The 14,148-nt window shown below is 33.5% G+C and overlaps 1 pseudogene; it reads right to left on the reverse strand.

Moving 5' to 3' along the window:
* Window positions 1–11,395: 11,395 nt before the first annotated feature.
* Window positions 11,396–13,479, reverse strand: LOC128923478 (phosphatidylinositol 5-phosphate 4-kinase type-2 beta-like; annotated as a pseudogene).
* Window positions 13,480–14,148: the final 669 nt, after the last annotated feature.

Genomic DNA, 14,148 nt, shown 5'->3' on the forward strand with positions numbered 1-14,148 from the left:
TTTTTTTTTTTATAATTTCCCTGCCTGCCAAAGCTGAAAAAAGATTAATTACATAATAATAATTATAAAATCTGAAAAAAATATTAATTAAATATTTGTAATTATAAATTCTGAAAAAAAGTTAATGGAAGGTAAAAAAAGATGAATTATATAATAATAATTATATAATTAAAAAAAAAATTGTAATTAAAGAGCACACAAAGAGCAACAATGAGAACCTCAAAAATATTACTTCAGTGCTCCCCGCTTAAGTGCGCAACCCCCCTTTAAGTGCCTTTCCCGCTTAAGTCACCACATTTTGCGACATCTGTTTTTTTCTCTAAATTTACATATAGAATTCCCCGCTTAAGAGCCTTTTCCGTTAAATACCTGTAATATTTAAGCCACAAATGCAAAATTGTTTACTATTTTCACTTTTAAGTATCTTTTAATATATATGGATGATATTGCTTTAAAAATGAATGCATAATATCGATCTCCTCCGAAGTCCAGCTCAATATGATAAAAAATGCATTATAACATTGGTAAAATTTTGCACCTCGACAACTCAATACGTATTGACTGTGAACGAGTTAATGACTCGCGATAGTCAATATCATAAATGCTGAATTGTTCACGCAAGTTTCTAAATTCTAAGGGATAGTATTCTGTGACTTTAAAGTGTAATAGCCTAGACAGACGAACAAAATTAATGGGCATTAAGAAATGCATGAAGAATGCAAATTGAAATTTCATGGCGACAGATGGCAGACTTGTGCATTTTGACAGTTGATTGTGACATTTGTTTTTTTATTACAAACGTGAAATAAAAATGGATAAAAAGAGTTATTAATGGCAATTAATGGTATTTTTGGAAAACAAAAAGAAATTTAACGAAAGAATTCAGTTGTTATTAAATACATTACAAGATAATGAAGTGCAATTAAAAGCAATAGTAGATTTTAACGAAATCATACAAGCTGGACTTGTAATCGCTCAGCCGCAACATCGACATATGTATTTGGAAATTCGTAAGCAAATAGTTATTTCAATTTGGGATTGAAATCAAAAATTGTGTATTTTAAGGATCGAGGAGGTATATTTTGGGAGCACGATGTCCCAACCATGGATGACTGAAGGTTCAAAGAAAATGTTCGGCTAGATAGAAGGGCATTCAAGAAAGTGTGCGAAAGGTAAAGAGTATTGGAAAAATAGATAGCAACATGAGGCGCTGTATCCCACTTGAAAAAAGAGTAGCTATAGCACTCTTTTCTTTGGGTTCGGCAGCGGAATATAGGACTGTCGCTAGTTTGCTTGGCGTTGGGCGCAGCACAGTTGGTGAAATTGTGATCGATTTTTGTCATGAAGTATGTGGTACTCTTGCGGATTGCGTTAATGCATACCCGCCGCATCCGCAAGAATTAAGAAGAATTGTAGAAGGTTTCAAACTGATGGGGTTCCCACAATGCTTTGGTGCTGTAGATGGCTGTCAAATCGAAGTCCAGCCCAAAAAAGAGGAAGCCATAGACTATTACAATTATAAAGGCTGGTATTCAGTCATTTTGTTGGCAAGCTGTGATCACAGCTAAATTTGTTGCATTTTGCATAATTTTCTAAGGATCGAGAACGATGAAGCTTTTCCCGCATGGATACAAGAAGCAGCAGAAGATGAAAGAAGACATCAACCCAATCACACAACAAGATTAGGAGAAAATGACCAAACAGCGACAGCGGTTAGGAATGCCATAGCAATGAGATTTCAAAACGGTACAAATTACGTTACTTACCACTGTAGCTGTTTTATTTTTAATTTCAAATTTCCTTTCTTAAATTCATTTTTATTATTAACTAGCAGACCAGGCCACACGTTTTTGTGGCTAAGGTTTACATTAAATTAAGTTAGTCCAATATTGGCTTCGGCGACGATATTGATTACTCGAGGTTGATTTATTTTACGCAGCATGATTACAACTCACTCTACTTTTAATTGCAAATTAAGGCAATTTTAAATAGTTTTGGATAATAATGTCAACTCTCTTGGACCGAAATTCTAAATTGTCGCATTAAGATCATCGATATCTTTTTTTTACCACCAATATAGGTCATTAAATCAGTCAGTATGGTTTTCATATTGAGGTTTCATGTCAGGAAAACTTCTCTTTCGAGTCAATGAAGTGACAGAAATCTGTTGGAAATGCTATTAGTCCATCGAGGTGTCAACTGCCAAATACTTCTCAATCGCAATTTGATATTGTTGCAAAAACACTCATATGTTAGTTGTTAATTGGCGATTCTTTATGTGTCGCCACAAATTAAATGATTTTAGGCATGCGATTAGCCCGTCAATTACAGTTGATCCAGGAATAATTGGAAGAGTCTGGCGTAAATCACCTACTAACAGAATCCTGGCTCCACCAAAAACGTTCATCGACAATCAAGATCTTTTAAAGTCCTGTGCAGTACCTCCAACGACTTCTTGAATATTTGGACAATTTTCGTTACAGCGCTATTTTTGACGATTTTGCCGACTGGTGTTTCGTTCATTTGCAATTTAGGAGTAATTTCAAGGCCGAATGTGCCGTATGTTTACCTACTAACAGGTGCCAAGTTGCCCCTATTCCCGTTTTGGGCTATCGATACAACCTTATACAATTGAACTATAACAAAAATATTTTAACAAAGCAACAATGATAACCTTCAAAATATTATTTTTTTGTTTTCTCTTTTTATATTTTTCTTGTCAACTCGAATAAAATTCTCTTATTATTATCTTCCTCGCAATTTTTTCATATTTACTCACTTTCTAATCTTTTTCTGGCCCTCCACGAATATTTCAAGACTAAAATTAGCCAGATCGGTTTGTCCGTTATCGTTTCTTTGCGGCACAAACGAACAGCAATTCATTTTTATATTATATTATTATCAAGCGACAATTTTTTTTTAATTCCGCACAGGACCATTCATTAGGGAATCGACCGCGCGAGTGATTTTAACCCCCCTCCCGTACCGCCGTGCCTGAATGACGCCTACAACTCTACAACGCATAGTTAGCCGCCGAAAAATTTCAAAATTTTAACTCGTGATATCTTTTGAATGGAATGTCAGAATCTAATAATTCAAAAAGTTATATACAAATTGTTTTGGGCTATCGACACAACCTTATACAATTTAACTATAACAAAAATATTTTAACAAAGCAACAATGATAACCTTCAAAATATTATTTTTTTGCTTTCTCTTTTTATATTTTTCTTGTCAACTCGAATAAAATTCTCTTATTATTATCTTCCTCGGAATTTTTTCATATTTACTCACTTTATAATCTTTTTCTGGCCTTCCACGAATATTTCAAGACTAAAATTAGCCAGTTCGCTTTGTCCGTTATCGTTTCTTTGCGGCACAAACGAACAGCAATTCATTTTTATATTATATTATTATCAAGCGACAATTTTTTTTAATTCCGCACAGGACCATTCATTAGGGAATCGACCGCGCGAGTGATTTTAACCCCCCTCCCGTACCGCCGTGCCTGAATGACGCCTACCACTCTACAACGCATAGTTAGCCGCCGAAAAATTTCAAAATTTTAACTCGTGATATCTTTTGAATGGAATGTCAGAATCTAATAATTCAAAAAGTTATATACAAATTGTTTTGGGCTATCGACACAACCTTATACAATTTAACTATAACAAAAATATTTTAACAAAGCAACAATGATAACCTTCAAAATATTATTTTTTTGCTTCCTCTTTTTATATTTTTCTTGTCAACTCGAATAAAATTCTCTTATTATTATCTTCCTCGGAATTTTTTCATATTTACTCACTTTATAATCTTTTTCTGGCCTTCCACGAATATTTCAAGACTAAAATTAGCCAGTTCGCTTTGTCCGTTATCGTTTCTTTGCGGCACAAACGAACAGCAATTCATTTTTATATTATATTATTATCAAGCGACAATTTTTTTAATTCCGCACAGGACCATTCAGTAAGGAATCGACCGCGCGAGTGATTTTAACCCCCCTCCCGTACCGCCGTGCCTGAATGACGCCTACAACTCTACAACGCATAGTTAGCCGCCGAAAAATTTCAAAATTTTAAGTCGTGATACCTTTTGAATGGAATGTCAGAATCTAATAATTCAAAAAGTTATATAAATGTTTTGAAGCGATCTTAAATAATAAATCATTTATTTCGATAAGGATTAATACTAAGGTATAAATAAAGAGCCTTTTCAAGTAGTGGTATTTTAATTAATTTTTTTATATAAAATCGCTTATTGTGACAAAACTATAATAGTTAGCGATATGATGTCGCGACGTTTTTTGTAGATAATGATAAGTTCTACAAAATTGTAGTTTTCGCACCATTCGCGATTAAAGAAAGTTTTTTGGTATTTTTTTTACATTATCGGAGTTTTGGTAAGCAACCTTATTTTTTTTTTAAACTAAATATAGCCTATGTCACTCAGGGATAGTATAGCTTTCCAACGGTGAAAGAATTTTTCAAATCGGTTCAGTAGTTTCAGAGCCTATTCGAGACAAACAAACAAAAAAAACAAACATTTCCTCTTTATAATATTAGTATAGATAAATTCAATTAATTACATTACGTTTTAATTCATTGCATTTTATTTTAAATATTTCATATTTCATTTTAAATTAACATTTAATTCAAATACATTTTTATTATTATGTAAATAACTACTAATATGTATACAAAATAAATATAAGATTTACATTTTTTCCAACAAATTTTCAAAAATACTAATAAACTCTTTTGTAGAATTATTTTTTTCTTAAATACAATTAATAATTCTTTCTTTTACATCTCTTCCATCCTCCACCACTACCTTAAGCAATTCATGTTGTTGTTTTGCCACTTTCACCAATTCACCCATATAATTCCTCTTTTTAGAAATAGGTACTCATGGATGTGGATGAGGTATCCAGTGGCGACAACAATGGCGAGCTGGCCGATGGTATTACTGGCGACACCGGTACTGGGGAGATTGCTAATGGTGATGCTGCAGGTAAAGATGGTAGTAATGGCAGCAATGTTGATGACAATATGTCCTAAAGAAAAACTTTTTTGAAGTTAATACGATAAAGAAATACAAAAATGAAATTTAAACTAACCACAGTTACTGATTCATAAATTTCTGCATTATTGGCTGTAGTCAACCCGATGATTTGATGCACCGCATCAAAATATTTCCACGTCGATGGGCTGCCCCCCGATGGGCCAGTTTTCTTCTCTAAAATTTCACAAAGGTTAATAATGTTTTATATTAGCATATTATACCTGTATCTTTGTGTAAGATTTCTAATTTTAACATGGACCTCCTTCGGAGTAAATTTATTTGCCGTTTGCACAGATATATCAGCATATATATGTAAATTGCGCTTGGCACGTCTTAAATCTACGGCCCGCTCACGCCACAAGTCAATTAAAACGGTCTTCCAAAACACTCGCTGCTTATTTTCTGCCATCTTCTAAAATATTAAAATTTGATTTTGTCAATAAACTTGCACATAATTTAAATAGAAATTTAAAAACTTCTTACCTCTAACGCTTTTCTTTCTATCAATTGTTGACGTTTTCTTCTTCTTTTTTCTATCAATTAACATTCACAATAGCAAAAATAGGCCATTTTTGGGCAGCATGCCAGCTCAAATGTGATAAATTCAGCTAAATACACGAAATTTTTGTGCATTACAAATTTGCTTTAAAATGAATTAATGCGCGAGTTAAAGCAAATCCACGCTGCTAATGCAAATTAGCGCTGCCATCTGTCTAGGCTATAAAATTATTATACTCACACAACAAATGTTGCTAAAGAGAGTATTATAGTTTTGTTCACATAACGGTTGTTTGTACCACCCAAAACTAAACGAGTTAGATATAGGGTTATATATACCAAAGTGATCAGGGTGAAGAGTGGAGTTCAAATCCGAATGTCTGTCTGTCCGTCCGTCCGTCCGTCTGTGCAAGCTGTAACTTGAGTAAAAATTAAGATATTTTGATGAAATTTGGCACACATATTTATTGGCACCATAGGAAGGTTGCTTTCGAAAATGAGCAAAATCGGACCACTGCCACGCCCACAAAATAGCGAAAACCAAAAACACATAAAGTGCCATAACTAAGCCATAAATGAAGCTATGGAAATAAAATTTGGTATGAAGGATCGCACTATGAAGGGGCATATTTGGATGTAATTTTTTTGGGGAAGTGGGCGTGGCCCGCCCCCTACTAAGTTTTTTGTATATATCTCGCAAACCAATAGAGCTATATAAACCAAACTTTCTGCAGTCGTTTTTTTAGCCACTTCCTAATACAGTCCAAAAATGAAAGAAATCGGATCATAACCACGCCCACCTCCCATACAAAAGTTAGGTTGAAAATTATTAAAAGTGGGTTAACTCACTAAAAACGTCAGAAACACCAAACTTCACATAAGAAATGGCAGATAGAAGCTGCACTCAGATTTTTGTACAAAATGTACAATGGGCGTGGCGTCGCCCACTTATGGGTCAAAAACCATATCTCAGGAACTACTCGACTGATTTCAATGAAACTTGGTTTGTAATAGTTTCCTTACATCCCAATGATATGTTGTGAAAATAGGCCAAATCGCTTAACAACCACGCCTACTTCCTATATACCAGAACTTTGAAGACAATCTGAATCGTTTACTTTACAATATATAAAGTAAGCACTAGTGAAGATATCGGTGCAGAACTTTGCACACATACTATGTTAATAGTGTTGCAGCCCATTTCTAAAAATCGCCGAAATCGGACCATAGGTTTTCAAGGTCCCATATATCGAACATGAGGACCTCGGTGCTTCTAACCTAATATTAGGGTTTTAAACTTTCAATGGACTTTATACAATATATATGACGAATGTGTATTATATAATATTAATTAAGTTAAATAAATAAATTGCGAGAGTATAAAATGTTCGGTTACACCCGAACTTAGCCCTTCCTTACTTGTTTTGTATAATTTTCTGAGTTATGACACTATTCATGTAAATGAACGAAATGTTGGGTCATTTGTTGTTTTTGTGTGTGTGTTTTTTAAGCACAGATGTTTTCATATAAATGGCGTCGCTCACTATAGGTCATAAACCATATCTCAGAAACCACTCCACTTATTTTAATGAAATTCTGTATAGACTATTTTCATAACAGCATGATGACACGGACGAATACTTTCCATAAAATTCAAGTTTGAATCCCATTTGATTCGTTCACTTTATAATAAATGCATTAAGAACCAATAAAAATGACGAAATAAAAATTTACAAAAATACTGTATTTGAGCTGCGACATCACTTGTGGAAAAATTGTCGAGATCGGACTATAACTTTCGCTGATATCGAACATGAAGAACTGAGTGTCTAAGGGTAATTTTTCACCAAAATATTGGTAAACCGTATCGACTTGGATACAGTGTACCTTGGTGGTGAAAATGAGTGAAATCCGTTCAGGAATTTCCCCAGCCCCATAAACTATACATGATGATTTTCGTTATTCTAGTGGACTTTGTGCCGAATATATAGTTATAATTGTGTTACCTTAATGAAATTTTAATCAATAAATTGTGAGAGTAAAAAATATTCGGTTGTTCCCGATTGTATTGTTCAACTTAAATAATTATTTAGGGAGTTATACATATATTTTTTTTAGATAAAAATCATTATCGATGCAGGGCTATGGTGAAATTTTGTTTATTAAAGAAATTAATATTTTATTTTGAGATATTAGTCTTTATTTTTAGACCGCTCCACACGTTTCTGTGGCTAACGTTTACATTAAATTGTATTAGAGTAAAATGTACAATATTATGAAAAATTGTTACATAAAATTCTTGCATAAAGACGAAAACGTATAGCCGGTTAACTTGAAAATTATTGATAATTGAAAATTACAATTTACTCAATTTATGATTCAAATCACTATTTCAATACAGTGACAAACAATTTCTTAACAAAACAACAATGCGAACTTTACAAATATTATTATTATTTTTTATGTTGTTAATTCAAATAAAATTCTCTTAAATTCCATGAAGTCTAGACATCTCTTGGCATATTGTTCGGGATCATAAGTAGAAATTCCATCGACATTAATTCTATACTTAACAGCTTTAGCTTTAATGTCAATAAAATATATCATCACAATCATCGTTTTCGCTGTTTTCGCTGCGTCCAGACGGTTGAGAGCTTTCGTCCTGCAATGCTTCCTCTTCGATACGAACGCAGTCATGTATGTCCTGTTTATAAAGATTTGAAATCGAAGTTGTCACAGGGAATTCAAGCACGACGTAACCAAATGTTACATACTCCCCGTACTGACATTATAGATATCACAGACCATATTCCGAAATCGAGTAATATTAAAAATAATACTGTACAAGGGAGCTATGCCAATGTTGTAAAAGGCAACAATGTACAAATGCAACTACCGCAAAATCCTCCAAATAGTGGTATTGAAACTATGATCATAAATCTTACGCAATGTATGACACAATTTATGTCTACAATGCAAAACATGATCCAATATTTAATAAAATCACAAAACCAAATGCTGCAAACTTTATTAAGTAAAAAATGAGCATACTAAACATTTGTATATGGAACGCTAACGGTGTTAACCAACATAAACTAGAGATTATTAGATTTCTGTCTGAAAAAAATATAGATGTAATGTTAATATCAGAGACTCATCTGACAAACAAAAACAATTTTAAAATTTAGACTGTATGTTAGAAATCACCCGGATGGAAAAGCACATGACGGAACGGCAGTATTGGTTAGAAATCGGTTAAACCACTTTACTCTGGGTTCTCATGCTACAGCACAGTTACAAGCTACAATAATATCGTTAAAAAATCGGGGTTGTGATTTAACTCTATCGGCTATATACTGCCCACCTCGTTTTAAAATTACAGATAGCGAATTTAAAGACTTCTTTGGAACGATAGGTCATAGATTTCTAGCAGGTGGAGATTATAATGCAAAACATATGTACTGGGGGTCACGTCTTAATAATCCGAAAGGACGCCAGTTGTACCAAACCATTATGAACCACAATAACCTTGATATAATATCTCCTGGTAAGCCTACATACTGGCCCAATGATCGTAACAAAATACCAGATTTAATTGCTTTCGCTGTAACCAAAAATATAGATAGATCACTTGTGACAGCTGATACATGTACAGACTTATCTTCAGATCATTCACCTGTACTAATAAAGTTGTGTGAAGAACCCATATTCGTTGAGCCAAAGGTGGGTCTAACATCTCTCAAAACGAACTGGTTAAAATACAAAAAATATGTGAGTAGCCACATTAATATTGATGTAAAAATAGATACAGAAAGAGATATTGATGAAGGTATAAGAGAATTTAATGATGTAATATCAAATGCAGCTGTCATAGCAACACCAAACATAAGCAATAAACCGATTATCCGCAGAAAACTCACTAATAATGAAATAGAAAAGCTTGTAAATGAAAAAAGGCGAGCTAGACGTGAATGGCAGTTAAATCGCTCCCCTTCTACTCAGCTGCAACTAAAATATGCTGTACGAAAACTAAAAACAGCGCTTAAACGTGAGGAAGAATACCACACTCACAATTATATAAAGAAACTGTGTCCAAATTCAAACAAAGGAAATTCTCTTTGGAAAGCCCAAAAGTCAATGAAGCCTCCAGTCGACTCCAACTTGCCTATAAGAGGCTTGGGTGGAAACTGGGCAAGAAGTGACGAGGATAAGGCAAATTGTTTCGCAAATCACCTAGAAAAGGTATTTCAACCTAATTGCCCAAAGAACAGCTTTAAGCTGCCAATCATCTCCAATAGCGCTAACGAGTCGCTTGGGTCTATTCAAACGTCATCTTCTGAAATTATTAAAATCATAAAAGAGCTGAATCCTAAAAAGTCGGCAAATTACTCCAAAAATGCTAATTGAGTTACCAAATATTGCTTTAACAGTTCTCTCCTTGCTCTTTAACGCTATTCTCAGTTTCGGGTACTATCCAAGTTCATGGAAAAAGTCGCAGATCATCATGATAGAGAAAACCGGTAAAGATGATACAGCCGTCTTCATACAGACCAATCAGTCTTCTACCCTGTCTTTCTAAAATATTTGAAAAAGTGTTACTATCAAAGATGTCTCCTTTCCTCCATGAAAATAATGTAATACCAGCGCACCAATTCGGTTTTCGTGCAAAACATGGCACTGTAGAACAAGTAAATAGAATTACTAACGAAATCAGAAGGGCGTTCGAGTATAGAGAGTACTGTTCTGCTATATTTCTAGATGTGGCTCAGGCGTTCGATAAAGTGTGGCATAATGGGCTTTTATATAAGATTAAAAACAGCTTACCACTCGAAATGCATAAAACCTTGGAGTCTTATTTAAAAAATAGAAAGTTTACTGTCAAAGCAGGAGACTTCATATCTGAAGAACGACCAATAAGAGCTGGTGTACCGCAGGGCAGTGTTTTAGGGCCAACTCTATACATAATATATACAGCAGACCTTCCAACAGCAAGTAATATTTTGACATCAACTTTTGCGGATGACACAGCTTTAGTGAGCCGAAACAAATGCCCAATTATAGCATCAAAAGTATTAGGAGGGCATTTGATTTTTGTCGAAGAATGGCTAGCAAACTGGCGTATGTTACATTTTCTCTAAGACCAAAAACGTGCCCGGCAGTTAAAATGAACAATATTTTATTACCCCAAGCGACTGAAGTAACATATCTTGGTATTCACTTGGATAGAAGGCTCACGTGGAGAAAACACATATCGAGCAAAATAACTTGCATGAAGATAAGAGCAGCACATTTAAATTGGCTTTTAAATAAAAATTCAAAACTTAGCCTACACAACAAAGTTCTATTATACAACGCGGTCATAAAGCCGATTTGGATGTACGTTGGATGCCGTGGGGTACGACCTGTGCAACCAATATCGATATAATTCAGAGATTCCAATCAAAAATGCTTAGAACAATCACGTGCTCGCCATGGTATATGCGTAATGAAAATATCCATAAAGATCTTGGTATTCTCATGGTAAAGAAAGAAGTAGAGAACAGCAGAAATAAATATTTGTCCAAACTCCGCGATCACCCAAACCCATTGGCTAATGCTTTATTACATTCTTGTAATCAATCACGTCTAAAAAGAAGAGATATGCCAGCACACTGAGGAGCAACGTTTCACCAAAACAACTCAATCAATTGGTTGAGCTTGTCTAGTTTTAATTAGAATTAAGATTTTATAACTTATTGTTAGGCTCCAAAGAGCAGATTCAATAAATAAAGAATTATATGAAAAAAAAAAACAAAAAAAAAAATGTATGTCGACTAAGAGCGAATAGCATAGAATCAGCATCACTTGACAATGTGTCTAACAATTTCTTTTTGACTTCCTCCCAATTTCAATTCTTACTTTTTGCTTTATAAAATTCGTTATAATCTTTATAAGTATGTAAACACTTTTATAATTCCTTTTCTGACGCTTCGCGATCCACGGCAATACCTTTCAAGTCAAACGTGTGTATTTTTGTTTATAGTTAGATGAGAACCAAATACATTGCGCATAACCACAAACTATTGTTGACCGTTCTCAACAGTTTTTCTATACATTCCAAAATATTGTGGTAGAAGAGTTTTGCCTTGCATTTTAACCACATATGGATGATATTGCTGTAAAAATTGATGCATAAGTTCGATCTCTTCCCAAGTCAAGCTCTTTATGATAAAAAATGTATTATAACTTTGGTAAAATTGTGCAACTCGACGACTCAATACGAATTGACTGTGACCATAGTTGAAATTTATTTATATAATTTAGTGTTGGGTTGTTTATTTGTTATTTTTGTGCACAGTGGGTGTTTTTCAAACACAGATGTTTTCAAACAAATGGCGTGGCCCACTTATAGGTCTAAACCATGTCCCAGAAACTACTCCACCGATTTTAATGAAATTCGGTAAATATGATTCAAATCAATTACAATTACCAAAATACAGTAGTTCTATAACTCGAAGATCTCCAAAATTCAAACATTTGTATTGTCAATAGCGTTTAGAAATCAAATTTCATACACATTTCGTTCCATAACTCAAACTTCCCTAACAGAACTCTTGAATTTGCAATAGGAGTCAAAGTTCGAACAAATCTCCTTCCATAAATCGAACTTTTCGACCAGGGCATAATACAAAATTTAAAATTTTAGTATCGAGGCAAACTTTTAAAAGAGTTTAAAGTTCCCTTATATCGTATGGAGGAGAATAAAAAAATATGGTATTACTCTAATTGATTTCATAAATCATGAAACAAAATTATGGGATACAGGCGTCAAGAGCCAAACAATAAAAAAGTGTAACAAACAAAATTAAAGAATATATGTTTTAATGCATTTAAATAAAACGTTATGCGAAGTAAATAATTAAAACTGTGTACAAATCTATATTTTACAGATTTTGAACAAAATTTATTTTGTAATGTAAAATCCTATATAGAAGTCTCCCTAACTCCAAGTTTTTTTGTGGATTATGTTGATTCAAATTAGAGAAGTTCCATGTATTTCAATACAATGACAAACATTTCTTAACAGAGCAACAATGAGAACCTCAAAAATATTACTTCAGTGCCCCCGCTTAAGTGCGCAACCCCCTTTTAAGTGCCTTCCCCGCTTAAGTCACCACATTTTGCGACATCGTGGTTTTTTTCTCTAAATTTACATATAGAATTTTCCGCTTAAGTGCCTTTTTCGCTTAAATGCCTGTAATATTTAAGCCACAAACACAAAATTGTTTACACTTTTCATCTTTTAAGTGTCTTTTAATATATATGGATGATATTGCTTTAAAAATGAATGCATAATTTCGATCTCCTCCGAAGTCCAGCTCTATATGATAAAAAATGCATTATAACTTTGTTAAAATTTTGCAACTCGACTACTCAATACGTATTGACTGTGAACGAGTTAATGACTCGCGATAGTCAACATAATAAATGCTGAATTGTTCACGCAAGTTTCTAAATTCTAAGGGACAGTATTCTACGACCTTAAAGTGTAAAGTTCTATTTTGTATAATTTATTGTAGTTACCTTTGCGTATTTGTACATTATGACAAGTGTTTGAATATATTTACGTTTGTTTGTATATTTTCATATTTGTCGGTTTCTGTGTTGTTTCATGCTTGGATGTTAAATATTACGGCAGGTGTGTGTAAGAGTTTTTTTTTTTTGAGATTTGGTTTTTTTATAATTTCCCTGCCAGCCAAAGCTGAAAAAAGATTAATTAAATAATAATAATTATAAAATCTGAAAAAATATTTATTAATAAATAATAATATGTATATTAACAAATCCATTCAACTTATCTTTTTGGTTATATGTATGATTGTTGTATGCTGCTGGAATAAAGTTATAAATTAACTCAGTTAACCCCAGCGTGACCATATGGTCACGCAAGAAGTAGTAGTTGAATTTAAAAAAAAAAATCAGAGCTCACCCAAATAATTTCCTTTGAACTAGCTTTTTCCATGTAAATACGCATGCGCGAAGCGAACTGCGTTTAAAATTTTTCATAAAGTGTCTTTGTTTCGAAGTGAGCAGGTGTGAAAAAGTTGAAAGAAAAAAATATGGCAAAAAATGCGAAATTTGATAGAAACAAAAGGTAAGTACCGTAATATTTTTTGAAGTGTGTTGTTTTTAAAAGAAGTTAAGTTTCAATTTGAATAATAATAAAGTGAAAATATATGACAACTATATTTTGTAAAAAAATAAAATGTTCTTGTTGACCATTAACGGTATTTTTTCCTGGTGTGACCATATGGTCACGCTGGGCTAGATTAAAAGCTCATTTTATGTAACGTAATTTTCGTTCAAATGAATTGAAAACTTTATAATTCGTGGTGAATTCTTTCCAAACTTTCAGACGTTTAAACACACAAGAGGTTATTTACTATCTAAATGACTTTTGTGATAGCGATGAAGAAGATTCGCCCGCTGCTCTATATATCTTACCTCCGGACAACGAAAATGGTGGAATCAGTGGAGAAGATGATGGTGATGAAGACGACGTAGGTAAGCCAGAGGATATATGTGTTGGTCAATTGAAGGCACCTT

This window comes from Zeugodacus cucurbitae, chromosome Y (assembly GCF_028554725.1).
Source record: "Zeugodacus cucurbitae isolate PBARC_wt_2022May chromosome Y, idZeuCucr1.2, whole genome shotgun sequence".
In the NCBI taxonomy this organism is placed as follows: Eukaryota; Metazoa; Arthropoda; class Insecta; order Diptera; family Tephritidae; genus Zeugodacus; species Zeugodacus cucurbitae.